The sequence below is a fragment of the Hylaeus anthracinus genome, unplaced genomic scaffold, assembly GCF_026225885.1.
Source record: "Hylaeus anthracinus isolate JK02 unplaced genomic scaffold, UHH_iyHylAnth1.0_haploid 11989, whole genome shotgun sequence".
Classification (NCBI taxonomy): Eukaryota; Metazoa; Arthropoda; class Insecta; order Hymenoptera; family Colletidae; genus Hylaeus; species Hylaeus anthracinus.
In genome coordinates this window covers 4,319,169-4,331,962 of record NW_026534337.1, presented here as the reverse complement: position 1 = coordinate 4,331,962, position 12,794 = coordinate 4,319,169, and the positions used below count along the sequence as shown (strand labels likewise).

At 32.8% G+C, this 12,794-nt stretch overlaps 1 protein-coding gene across 4 annotated transcripts in view; it reads right to left on the bottom strand.

Moving 5' to 3' along the window:
• LOC128888046 (beta-1 adrenergic receptor-like) overlaps positions 1 to 12,794 on the bottom strand; it is a 253,522-nt gene that overhangs the window by 196,871 nt on the left and 43,857 nt on the right. The window lies entirely within an intron of this gene.

Genomic DNA, 12,794 nt, shown 5'->3' with positions numbered 1-12,794 from the left:
TTGCTGGTAAAAATACTCATTATTTGAATTTTTCATGTTAAAACTATTTAGTAGTATGATGTACTCCGTGATATTAATTACCATGCGAAGTTATTATAAATACACTATTTTCTTTTGGAGCCCATCAATTTCCACGACTGTATATTTTCTACGTAGACAACAACACATATAATAGTAGATAAATATTTAGAATTTGTCAAAATATGTCTCTCAAAACTGATAGTCTTTGAAGTATGAACCTTCGAAAGGATCTAAATATTATACATAACCCAAGTCTCAGCCTGATGGTCACTATAACTCTACTTTAAGTATTGGGTTGTCTGGAAAGTGGTACAGGTCTGAACATGTCGGAATGGTTGAGAACAAATAACATCTATACATCCCTTAAAAGGTGGAAAGGTTGTCGAACAAAATGGTACCTATGTACTTCAATAAATATATATGAAAATTCAAATGTTCCCTTGAATTTTTCTTAAAAATTAAAAACTTTCTGGACAACCCAATAGTAATGTTTTGCTGGTCATTTACTAATCTTCAAAGTCCTCAACCTAATCTCCATTACAATGGATTCAAATACATACCCTCGGTCTCTACCTAATAGCCATTATAGGCCTAATTTAATTAGAAATATTTACTCGCCGTTGTGTTACGTTAATAGTGCAGTGCATAAAACATGATGAACTATACATTTGGATATTCTACAAATTTGTCGATACTGATGTCGATGAATTGTGCTCGATAAAGTAAATGTTGGTCACTTCCGTGAAACCTTCGATCAACACCTTACGCAGAGAACCGTAAGAAGCACGATCATCGAACGAATATATGCACCATATTGGATTGCGAGCGTTTAGCAGGTGGTCCAGCACCACCACACCCAAACGTTGAGGCGTAGAACGTAAAGGGAAGCTGTATCGATTGGAGGCTTTGCTGGGTAACCACCACCAGCTTCCGTCGGCCCTGCACCCTCTTACTGGCTGCTGGAAGCTGGCGAATTTTACGCCACGTGTTCCATCGACCATACCTAAAGCTGCGCTTGCCACCGGTTTCTCCTATGAATAGACCAGTCTCGTGGTCTAACAGATTTCGTGATTCCCGTAATTAAGTTAATCGAACCACGTTTACATACACGTTGCTACGATTTCTGGTGTCCTGTTTGTAAGATGGTGTAACGAGTCACTTTTAGGAACTAACAGTCGATTACAAAGACATTTTTCGATCGTTGATATAATCTTGACTTCCAAGTCTTATGTTTTAAATAAATATTTGGTGTGGAAATAAACATAACAAAATAGCGAGTAGATACTTTTACTTTAACTATAGTTATAAATGATTGAATATAAAGGTACAGAATTAAAGTAACAATCTTCTTAGTTCTCTATCTGATCTCCATTACAATAAGACCTAACCCAAACCATTACAACCTGTATATATGTATACAGTATATATGTATACTGATCGAAGGATTTTTTATTTTCTTATATACTTTTCTTTTTATTCTCTATTTAATCACTTAATTTTATAATGAAAATTGAACTTCAACTTTAAATGTACGTTACTTTGTTTTAAATTAACTTTTTCCAAAATCCTTCGATCAGGAACTCGTTAGTCTAATACATTCTCCAAATCTACCTTTATTTTTGTTTTCAGGTAAAGCAGTTTGAAGAAATCTTGCTCACCGCAAACAAAGTGGCCACCCACACCATCGCCTGTTATGACGAAATGAATTAACCTTCTCTTAAAACAAAAATTTGTTCATAGTTCTTTAAGATATATTTTGGCATATATTTAAATTTCATTAATAAAAATTATTATTTAATAGCTTAAAAAACACACACACACACACAAGAAAGTATCCGTTTTCATTTTCCTCACTACGACTAACCCCTCAAACTAGAATTATAAAGGGTTGAATTTGAAAAGCACAGAATTAATTTCTACTCCCAATATACAGGATAATTTACCAAATATTACCATCTCGTATATGTTGGAAATAAACTATCACGCACAGTTTGAATTAAACGTTATCAGTTATTAATGTTTGAATTCTAAATAGGAGTAATTAGGGTTGAGTGAAACCAAACATAATTACAAGGGTAATAATTAGAGCGAGGGTTGAGTGGCAGCCTCTGAAAAATAAATAAGTCGCTGCTAATATTGACGAAACTGCCGTCGAGATGAATTATAGCAGCAAACAAAGGAAACATTACAAATTTATATCTACGTGGCTACTGTTGGTACTAAAAATAAGAAAATTTAGGAAAATGGCAATCATTAGAGAAAAAAATTTCGAATTTTGTCCCGAATTTTGCAGTGATTTTGCTCAATGAAACAAAAATAGTAATTGATACTGCAATAATTCTAGCATAAATCGTTTAAGCATAAGAACTTTCTACTTTGTCGGGTCAAAATGAATTTTTTTTTTAATTTTATGGAAGCGTATGTACCTTTACACAGTTTAAATTTAATTAAAAAATTCTAGTTTCAGCCGTAGCCACATTCATTCTGGAAAAAGCAGCTGAAATTTGTTACGTCCGCAGGGGTGTACATTTTCTCGTACATCATAACTAATGTATGATTTTATTAAAAATATTGAAATACTTCCTGTGTATGATCGAAGCATAAGTAATCTTAAAATAATTTAAGAACTAAGAATTTATAAATTATCGTGCAATGAAATTACACGAATATGTATCTTAGGTTTGCGTAATTTTTTGTTTTTAATTAAATTAATTATAACAGTAATTGTTGAAATGGAATTGTTATCGATACAACCTTTTCGTTTTTTTATCCACGTAAAGCGTTACTTCTTTTTAGTATTTAATTGTGTTTATTTCCAGAATAATGATAACTCGATCTCGTTTTAGGAAATCTGCTTGACTATGCACATTTGGGAACACTTTTATCACAGTTGCGGTGAATGAATTCCATTTGCGGAAAGGTCGTATCACTTGAATCTTCTTGCCAAGGAGAAAAAAATAGAACAAACCCAAGCATAAAATATTCGAAGGACGAAACACAGAATAATATTTGAAGTCATGAATAATTACGTAAATTTTAAGTGTATACATTTAATTTTTATGGTTTAAAGAATTTATCGAATTAGCAGAAACTTTAGTATTTTCTACATTTATTTCTGAGAACTTCTTTCATTTTTAAATAATGGCATCTTCCTTAAAATGATTCTTGAACAGATAAATTCTTTGATGTCACTATAATTTTATAGTACCTACGTTAGGAATTATTTCAAAATTTTTACATTTTTATTTCTATTTATCCAACTATAAGAACGATATTCAGCAAAGGTAAAAATATTCAGCTTCAATTTAATAACTCTTGCTTCACTATGGAAAAGGAGACGCTACTTTTGAAACGAATGAATAAGATCAAATGCAAATTGTAAGGAAGCTCTGGGATACTGCACTCGTCTAGGATGACTGAAAAAATGATTGCCACTTTTCTCACGCAGTACAAAACAGAAAATAAAATGCCACCTTAAAGATTACAGAAATAAACAAGACACATATAAATTATTTTGTATATACATTCTTAATCCTAATTTCTAAATTCTAAATTCTAAATTCTAAATTCAGGTGTAATAATGAAGATATCTGTATATATATATACATAGAAGAAAATTACACAACTGTTTATGGTCTATAAAACTTGTAAATATTTTCTCCAAACTGTTACTCTATTTTATAATACCTTTACGATCACTAAATGCTTTTATTTCGTTAAAAATAAAAGAAGATACCAGGAATAAATTTAAAAACTTAAAGTAAATCTCCCAAAAAGTAAGTAAAAATTAAATTAAATAACGTCTGTCCGAATCAAAATTCAAGATTCACAATATAAAAACCGCAACGCAATAGTACTATTCATTGCAAAATTAGGTGAACTACGATATTCCTTTTATCCGTTAAATATAAAAAATAAAATATTGCTTGGTCTCGACACGTTTTCTTTTATATGAAACTTGTATCTATTAATCGTCTGTGTGAATCTGGCAGCTCACTTTGTGGAAGCTCAGAAATGATTAAGAGTTCTGATTTCATATCCAGTAGTTCTACAATTCCTCAGCAATTAAACTAATTACTTTATCAATTAGAACTATTTGATAATTTTTCAAACAATGTGTATATGAAGCTGGAAGTTCACTTTGTGGATTCCCGGGCTTCAAATTGTTTAAAGAATTATCGAGTAATTCTAACTGATATAACAATTAATTTAATTCATCAGCAACTATAGAATTATTGAAAAAAAATATATACGTGTCCTCCTTTTCGAAGTCGGTTAAAAACAAAGCCAGAACTCTCAGTTATGTATGAGTTTCTATAAAGCGTGCTGCCAATTTCACACAGCCTATTAACCTTAATCTTTTTATTATAATTTTTATAATCCTACTCGAAATAAGTAGAAATAGCCTTTCTCTAAACCTTAGAATTTTTTAAATTATTGATCACTAATTCTTCAGTAAAACACCAGCCAAGACCAGTCTGTAAATTCAGTAAATTCACTTGGCATAAATGCCACGTCAGTTTCCAGACACTTAGGCTTGAATGGTAAAATCAGCAGCTTGAAAAAAGGGTTCTTCGTGTGCACAATGCAAATCGGAAGCATCGAACACACAAAGCATGACAGTTTCACTCCTTCAACCCCATCAGTCTATCGAGCCACTGCTACAGAAAATGAATAATGTATGACAATAGGCGCGAATCCGCTCAACGACTGTTTACACATTAATAACTTGATGCTGTCCGTTCGATAGTCCATGACTAATATCATTCGTTATAATAGTTAACGAACTACTGACATTTATTCACATGCATATTTTTGTAGGACATAGGCGAAGAAGTGGAACCAACACAAAAATTTATCATGTCATTCAATAATTATAAAAATGTATATTTGCACGTGCATTTTTATAATCCAATGTTTTTGCATGTATCATATATTTTATTTATATATAAAGTCATACGTAAAAATACATCTGAATATTTTATAATGTGCATTTTTATTATCCAATATTTTTCATTTGATTTTCAAATAAATTAATCTTTACTAATAAATCTTATAAAATAATTACATTAACGGATCGCATAATTTTATTTGGTAATTTCTATAATTTGTCGAAAGAATTGTAACAACAATTAATAGGTATTCAGTCGGTTATACACTTTAATCGACTTATAAAAAGTCGAAATCAGTCTATTTTTTTTAAATGGCACTGTGTAATTTTAACTTCATAACTTTGGAGCTGGTAAGAAGACAAATTCAATGGCTTACTATATTATGACCCTCAAGTGTCCTTCAATTGAAAAATATGCGGTGACTTTGACTTTTTATGGAAAAGAGTTTATTAGACCATTTTTTAAATTGATATCTTTAGCTGAATAAATTCTGTACAATTTTTGGTTACAACAATTTTTTCGTCAGAAACTTAGATGTTAATCCGTATTAAAATATTATTATAATGTTTATTATTAAAAGTTTTAAAAAAATGTAAAAAGAAAACCGTAAAAACATCGCTACCTCTTAGAAGAAAATATCTTATCTAGATTCACCCGTGTGTTTCCAGTTTAATATCACGACAATTAATCGCCATCAAATATTAAACTCCGTCTCGCCCTTCGTACTTCCCTGGTCTACTTTCCCTTATTGAAACTTTCTCCGCAACTTTGGCACTCCTCCGAAAGAGAAACCATTCTCCATCCGAGATTGTCACACGAGACTCCTTTTTCGTATTCACCGAAACCTGGGATACCAGAAACCACAAGCGGAATTCGTATTTCTTTAGAAATGAGATTCAAAGAGACACGGTCGGATCATGGTAAAAGCGTCTCGATTCAGTGAATATTCTGATCAACCCTGAAGGGATTTCTACCGTCTTGATGAACCTCGCGCGTTTCCAAATTATTTCTGGCGGGTTTTACTTTTTCTCAGTGTCTATTTTTGCTTAACCTTTTTGATCCTAAGTTTTATTTAAGGGTAAATAAAATATATTCTACGTACTTGTCGTTTTCAATAAAACTCTGTTCTCGCAGCCCGAGGTACTCAAAATGCAGAACAAATACAAAACACTAAGAGATTATCGCTACAACAAACACTGGAGTTGTTGTCTTTAAGGAAACTCTCTTCTCGAGGCCTGAGATAATTAAAATACAAAACTACGAGGGTCGTTCAGAAAGTAGGTTTAACGATGTCAGCGCAGGTCTTGGTGAGAAGGTAAAACTACAAAATTTTAAGAACATGTTCTCTAATTTATTTTGATCAGTTTCGTGTGTCGTAGACTCTGGTCGGTCGATTGTCGCGTGTTTTGTAACATTTTATAATGGCGATTCCGTTAAAATTTGCGTCCAAGTGTGAACCGCGTAGTATAATACGGGTTTTTACCGCTGAAAACTTCACAGCCACAGAAATTTATCGAGAATTATGTTCTGTTTACGGCGATAGAAGAGTTGCACGATAAAGAGCGCGAAGGACGATCAGCAAACGCAAAGTGGACGAAAGTCATTACGCGTTGGGAATTCAAAAGCTTGTTACTCGTTATACGAAATGTATTGAAAGATGTGGCGATTACGTAGAAAAATAAAGAATTGTCTGAAAATTTTAAAAATGACCTTGTTTTTGTGTTTTGACCACTCTATCACAGCGTAATTAGACCTTTAAACTTACTTTCCGAACGACCCTCGTAAATACAGAACCTTGAGACCTTGTGAACATTCTAATCGATCGTCAGTTGTCAACCAATCCTCGTTCAACCTTTTCTCGTTTGATCCATCGAGAAAGAATGCCTACGTGACATATAAATATTACAGCAAAATCATAGTCTCGACCATTGTTTAAACAAATATTTTTAATTGTTAATTAAATTATTGTCAGAAATAATTTTTAATTGTTCCAGCTAATAGATATAAAGATATAGAAAAATGTTCACGATTATTTCTTCTCGACTTTTCATGAAAAACGTTGGTATAATAATCTGAAACTTCGAAGTACATTAAACATGTAGATCTCCGAATTAACTAAGTATTCACAATGCATACAGCAACATTTATGCACATGCATATTTTTATAGGATGTAGGCGAAGAAGTGAATCCAATACAGAAATTTTGTCATGTCATTCAATAATTATAAAAATGTATTTCGTACTTTGCATATTACGCATATGTTATATATTTTGTATATGTATGCTTTGAAGTACGTATGCAAAACTACATCTGTAAGTACAAGTAAAAAATTAATTTTGTTTAATGGAGTTTCATACATTGTTACCCACAATAAGATGGCGTTTATTTAGAAAAATGTTATCTTTGACTTCTGTGAAAGAATTGTTTGATAGTTTCATCCACTTTGAAGTCATCGATTGGAGTCAATCGATGTTGCCTATAATTCAGTTTGTGTCTTCTAAATGATATATGGTTGCGTTGGTCTTTATATTTCATTAATGTAGCTTTTATTAAAAATTTACTAATATTTTTGTTCATCCCAACATTTAATAAAATGCTTCTAGTCCCCCAACAATGCTTAATTGATCATTTAACATACTTTTTAAAGCAGTGTTTCCATTCACCCCAATTTGCTGAGTGACGAGAAAGAGGATTTGATGTTTAATAATTATGATTTGGTTAAACATTATTCAAATATTTAATAATACAGTTCAATTGTTGCAGACAGATCCAACATTTTCAGTTGTTATGTTTTTGTTTAGTTATCAGTGTTATATATGTTATGTTTATTAATAATTTGGTACATGGTTATTGCGGCGGGCGGACAATAGAAATAAAGTTATTTCGGAAATGGAGACAAATAAGGCATTGAGCATACTTGTCCATTGTGGAAGTGTATTTTTGTTAACATGGAGATGTATGTATCCGGGATATTTTAAGTAATGATGTTAAAGGTAGCGCATGGTCAGTGAGAGCGTAGATATACATTTTATTTGAGAGAAGAACTTTCAACTTGCGCAAGTGCGTCGGTAAGAAACGTAGATTTTTGGTGGCCTTGTAAGCCATACGGATAAGGACATCAGTCCTTAGGCCAGAATAAACCTCGATAGGGTCGCAAAATGCGCTCGGTTATGCAGGTAAACGGGCACGAGTTGACCCTATGGTCGATCCGGGGCCGTCAGGCTACCCCACGCAAGCATAAAAGTTCGCGGCTTTAGAAATTTTGCCAAAAAGAAGAGGGTATAAAGGAGAGGGGATAAGTCCGAGGTATTTATCGGGTTGATCGAGACGAGGCCCAGTTGCGCCCAAGCTCTCCAAGCGCTTACCTCGTACGGTTAAATTATTTCATAACATAAACGATATACGAAACCAAATTTTGCTTTTTCTTTCTCCCTCGAAAACTTCCTTTTGTTCTTGTGACTTACATCAATTGAATACCAAGACTCACAATTCGACCTACATTTCAATATTTCTCCATAAAAGAGAAGAATATGGAACAACCCCAAACGAGGTGATTAATAGCGGCTAACGCCGTGATGCGTATAATTGGATCAAGATCAAATGCAACTCTTCATTATGTCTCGGGGCCACGGAATTTCGGGGGATTAACGTTCCAAACTAGCGATCCGTATGCATCAGCCACGATTCTCGTCTGTTAAGGCGAATGAGATCAACCGCAAATTGTGGTTAATGCTAACCCACTAGAAAGGAGTAGCAGTTGCAGTTGCAGTTGGAGTTGCAGTAGCAATAGCCGTAATCAGATCTCGTTTCGACGGTTATGCCACAAGTGCAAATGGGAAATACCGCCACCTCTTGAGCGTACAGGAACGCGCATCGATTGTAATCCCGACCTTCTGAAACGGGAAGAAATTAGGTTTGATTTACACTAGCGGTTTAGTCGTGGCGCGGGGGTAACGCCGCTTACGAACGCCATTCAACGCGACGGAACGTGATCGGAACGTGAACATTGATTTGCGTTACGTTTGTTTGAAGAGCGTTGAATAATATTCCAGTTCGTGATCGCGTCGTGATTGGTCCCCTTATGTAAATCAACGCTTAATCGTATTGCAACGCGGAACGCCTGGACATTTCAATAAAGCCCCTATAGTTCATAATTGTATATCTACTATTATTAAGTTTCGCCGGTTAATCGCTACATGCTTGCTGTACTTTACGATCGACTGGGTTTGTTGATAGAAGCTTCAGGATTTCGGATGCTGATAACTGGAGAGCGTTTAATTATCGACGAAAAGTCGTTAAATACTTTTCTTTTATATATTTCTGTTTTTGGAGAGTTACTTGTTTTTTGTTTCTTATGGTTTTCAAATTATTTTTAGTATTCTTTTATTTGTCAGGAAATTGCAATGTTAATTCTTTTACAACTGTAATTTATTAGTTTAGAATTCTCAATCAAATTCACTCTTTTATAAGAAAAATTTCACGTACAGTGGGTGTAGAATGTATTCGCACACCGATCAATTTCTCAAAAAGTTTTGTGTGAAATTGTAGTTTCTTAATTGTTTTTCTACATTTTCTTGAAAATCTAGAATAGATATAGTCTAAACAACAATTATTAGTTTATGTAGTTTGTGAAATTAACAAGGAGATACGAAAAATCGGTAGAAATATAGAAACAATAAGTATTCGTACTGTTCTTATGACGAACTGTTTACAGTTGAGTTCGTAACATAAACACATCAGTTTATTGCTTCGTACAAATTAGAAAGCATAAAATTTTCAGTAAATAGGGAAATGGAAGAAAATCCTATCTCGAACAACGTCAACATTTAGTTGATTTAAATTTTGTTACTTTAAATAAATAACTCATTTTTTTGTACTGTCTATTCTAGAGATTTCCAAGAGTATGTAGAATGTCATTGATAATAAAAAATAAGTTGATAAATTACAATTTCACGTAGTTTTTTTGGAAAATGATCGATGCACGAATATTTTCTACACCAACTGTATGTTAATCCAACATGGATACGAATAATGGGTATTTGAAAAAGTTCGTGACGTTTTGTCGCTAGATGGATTTAATATCGTATATCTTTATTTACACATAACATATTGGGACATAGAAGATGTCATTTCAAAGGTTACAGTTTATACTACGGATAGAAAAAAACAGATATTAAATTTTTTTATTGATTTAACAATAGTAACGTCTTGAACATGGAGATAAATAATGAGAAAATTCGCTACATTTTACAATATCACTTCGTTTAAGGCAAAAATGCTACGCAAGCTTGTGAACAAATTTGTGGTATTTACGAACAAAATGCTCTATCAAAATTTTCATGTCAAAGATGGATCACGCTGTGGCCGGCCAATCACAGAACGATCCGATGAAATCATGCAAATGGTTGAGAAACGCCACGAACTTTTTCGAATACCCAATATTACAATGTTGTTAATTCCACGTAAAAAAGATTTTGAAATCATTAAAATTTATATACAAATGAACAATCGATAAAAAAAATGGTATTATAAATTTCGTCTGTTCTTTTTTTTTATGTTTTTAAAATTAGGTACTGGCGAAGAAACGATTTTAACCCTTTGCACTCGAGAAGTGAGTCTCCACCAGGTTTCACGTAGCAGATCTACCAGCAATAACATCTTCTTAGGTTTAATTCCTTTGAAACTAGAAATGTCAATAAAATAACATCTTCGAAGTCAATCGAAGCTTAACATTCGTGGCAATCCAGAATGTAGAATGTAGAATGCTAAGAAAGCATCTCGAGTTGCTGGTAGATACCAAAAAAAGGCCTCGAGTGCAAAGGGTTAAATTTAAGGAGTAAAGAATTTTGAAGAAAGTTTCTTCGGTCTATTCGCGATAAGAAAACATCAAGGAAAAATATTATACGCAAAAGTGGCATTGATATTATTAGAATACGAAGCCAAACATAGAATCTTAATAATACCCTGTCATCCCGCATTAAGAGAAGTAATCAACAGCTAAAATAAAAGAATTGTAGTTCCCTGAGCTGTTCGATCTTGATTGCTTCGATGTTGTCTTTTACTGCGTAATCCCGCCAGGAATAGCACACCCATACCGTACGAGTTGCAGCGATGCAAGATGCGACATCATCATTTACACCCTCGTCCACCCTTATCCCCCTGTCATTAAAGTTATTGTGGTATCAAAACAAAAGGGAGTCGTCGTCAAGTGTTTGTCGGTAAGATGAAATCCACTGACAACGTTACAACCGTGAATTAAGAGCGTCATTTAGTATCATCGCCCACTCGATGTCTCTCTTTTAGTAAAGAATTACACCCATGAATAGAAATGTTCCGCTGACGTTTCTGAGTGAAAATAACTTCGATAACAATGAACAAGCAAAGTTAATACTCCTACCTTAGATAGATATAAGTAAAGAATAAACTGATATTTTCGATCTTAATCGAGATTATATTTTCTAAAAGAAATTATATATAAAGTATGAATTTATATTTTTGGAGAGTTACTTGCTACTCATTCTTTATGGCTTTTAAATTATTTTGCTTTATCTGTAAGGGTATTATAATAATAATATGATAATTCATTCCTTTGCAATTGCAATTTAATTAACTAGGGATTTTCTCTTTGGTAGGGAACATTCTTTCCTATTCTTTAAGCTAACGTACAATCCGAATAAACTTTCATTCTAAATTAATATGTGTGAAATTTAATTTGAAAGAAAGTAAACAGTTTCTAATGTGTGTGAAAATTAATAGTAATAGATTAATTAAGTGGTTCGACATTTATAGAATATGTTATTACATGGTAGTGCATTGCTACAAGAAGCTTCATGCAGATTTGTCCTTTTAGAACCGAGAAAACTCAAAAATATGAGCCAAGCTATCGTTTTGGTATATTTGATTTTTCAAGAAAAATTCGTGAAAAATTTCAAACTTAACGACAGTTTACAGAATCCGATGCTGTGTGATAGTATCTAACAATAAAATCTAATCTGTTAACATTTTAAGAATACACTCACAAAAAAGAAAATGAAACTTAAATGAAAATATGTCTTATTTCCTAAATAGAATATTATTGCTGATATTTTACACATCTTTGTATTAGTGCATACTCCCACAAATTGCCCCATAAGTACTTCCATTTGCTATAAATGTATAAATAACCGCAGTATAGTTATCAGTATTCCAAATTCACGTGTTCGATATTCAAGTAACGAATCTTGTTTTCTGTTATTTTAATTAAATTGGTGTAACAGTGTACTACCATACAACAACATATTTTGTAAACTTTCGATCCCTTTCGTTAAGTTTGAAATTCTCCATGAATTTTTGTTTGAAACATCAAATGCTCCAAAACGATAGCTTGGCTCATATTTTTGAGTTCTTTCGGTTCTGAACGGACAAGTCTGCATAAAACTTTTTGCACCACTTTCATCGAAGCAATCTCCTTAGACGTGAACAGAATCCGTGTATGTATAAAAAAAAGCTATAGATAAAAAAACAATAAAACAAGAAAAGGGACATATTGGGATAAAGAATGCAGAAGAGTAGGACAAAATTGAATAATGAATTAAGAAAATGGAAAAGGGGAGAAATAAGTAAAGAAGAATACAACGAAAGCAAAAGGAAAAACAGTAAACTGTGCATAGGAAAGGAGGAGGAACGAGGAAACAGGAACAGAAAAAAAATGGAAATAAAATATCTAGAAGAAATATTGACATATGTCAAACAAGAAGGAGGAAGAAAAGCGACTACAGATAGAGAAATAACAAAAGAAGAATAGAGGCAGCCGGGTGAAGATAAACTTAAAAATGAAGTAAGGATAAATGCAAAAGAAAATGTAAAAGAAAAGCTACGAGGAATACTAAGCAAAATATGGA